The sequence below is a fragment of the Pinus tabuliformis genome, chromosome 3_1 (genome assembly GCF_031772625.1).
Source record: "Pinus tabuliformis cultivar Carrire ecotype Pingquan chromosome 3_1, CPIR1, whole genome shotgun sequence".
Classification (NCBI taxonomy): Eukaryota; Viridiplantae; Streptophyta; class Pinopsida; order Pinales; family Pinaceae; genus Pinus; species Pinus tabuliformis.
Window position 1 is genome coordinate 182,911,493 of NC_142301.1, and position 2,255 is coordinate 182,913,747.

Below are 2,255 nucleotides of genomic sequence, written 5' to 3' on the forward strand. Positions count from 1 at the left end.
ATTAAAACATTGTCCACCGTAGGATTGATTGTTTGATTTCTTATGGGTGGGTAGAGTATTTGTTAATAACATTATTGTTAACCTTAATAGAGCCGAAATATTGTTATTAGTCCCTGTTACCTCTTGCATTTGTTGGGTTGGGAAGCCCTCGCGGAAAAAACCCTTTCCTTCTCCATCTCCTCTGCACCCTTTTGAGTGTCATATTCCATTTGCATGCATGTAAATGGCCTCTTGAATCTCTAGGAAGGGTTCTTTGATTCTCCATTTTGACACCATTCAAACACTTAGTTGGGATTTAGGGTTTACAATGTGCCTCAGTTTGATGAAATTCCTTTGGTTTCTAGAACTTGCAAGGAGATTGAGATGCTTAGAAGGAAGATTTCTTTGATTCTCCATTTCTACACCATTTTTGTGTGACAAGAATGATGATAGCACCTCTTGCTTTGAGGGACAACTATCATGTTTTTGTTTTTCTTATATTCTAGAGTCATAGGTATCCACTGAACTCAGGAAGAAAATATTTATATTCAAGGGTTCGACAAACAAAGGTGCCCTATTGAACTAATTCTTGTTGCAAGGAATTATGCCTCTAATAGGGAGCTAAGGAGTTTAAATATAGGTGGCATGGCTAAACAGTTGCATCCCTCTAAATGAATTATTTGAGTCATAAATTTATAAATCATGGATTTTTATTAATGTTTCAAACATATTGATGCTTTAAGAGACATTAGCTTTCTATTTAATAGTTTTCAATCATATTTATCTTTGAATCTCTTTCTGTAGGACTGATTTTCTATAGTTTTGGAAAATTATGTGCCAGGTAATCCCTAAAAGAGACAATTGTTTTTAACTATGTTAGTTATTTTTTTATTAGAATGAAATTCGCAGAAGGAAGGGTTCTTTGATTCTCCATTTCTACACCATTTGAACACTCAATTTAGATTTAGGGTTGAAAGGTGTCTCACAGTGATGAAATTCCTCTAATTTATGGAACTTGGAGGGAGAATGAAATGCGCAGAAGAAAGGTATTCAATTTCCCTCATTTTGCATGACAAGCATGATGATAATGCCTCTCACTTTCATGAATTCTTGGAGCAAACACTCATGCAATTGTCATGGTTAATTTGTTGGTTATATTCTAGAGTCAGAGGTCTCTAATGAACTCAGGAAGAAAAAGATTTATGTTCAAGGGTCTGACAAACAAAGGCGCCCTATTGAAGTGATTATTGCAGAAAGGCATTATGCCTATGACAAGGATCTAGAGGAGTTCAACCATTGGTCTCATGGATAACAGTTGCATTCCCTCTAAATGAATTATTTAAGTCATAAATTTCTAAATCATAGATTTTGTGAATTCTTCGGACTCGGTGATGCTTTAGGAGACATATTTAATAGTTCATGGTATTATTGATCTTTTAATATCTTTCTGCAGGACTGATTGTCTATGGTTTTGACAAATTATGTGCTAGGTAATCCCTGAAAGAGACAAAAAAAATTAACTACATTAGTGAGTTTTGTATTATTCTAGGGATTTTCCATAGTCTAAATATTCTTGCACTATTTCCTTTGATATCAGACCACCAAGGAAAAACTCATAAGATGATTGCACATGGAATAATGCTTATTCAATCTTTGTAGCATGCCAACATGACATGAGACATTTTTCATCATAACAGATTTTGAGGGTTGGGGGTATAGTAATATAGGTACCCATGCCTACCTTGCAGCACTTGAAATTTTGTAGGTGATACTTATTTGCAAAATGTGAAATACAAGTCCCTAATTAGTCTTTATGTTAATATCCTAGATATTGTTCATTCCATGCATGTATTGAGCAATTGGATGCCAACAAAGATATTGGATTTTATATTGTATGATATCAACAAGATTATGAGGCTCCGAGGGGTGTTTCGGTTTGATTGTTTCTTTCGAATTAAAGACTAGTTGAAGATCTATGTGCCCATGATTGAGAATCTTGACTTTAATACGCTGAAATGGTCCATTGGGCATAAGCTGGACAAAGGGCTTGAGCTTAAATAAATGTACATCTCTGCTCTCTTAGAGAATCCATTGAAGAGGGATTGAGATTAATTAGCACGCATTTGTAGATGCACATTTAAGTAGAATGAGCTTTGAGTGGTGGATCTTTTTAACTTCAAAACAACTAAGCATTTTTGTATGTAATGTTTTCAAGTATTGCTTTATGGGAGTTGACCAGCATTCTTAGATTAATTGGTTGCATATTCTTTGATATG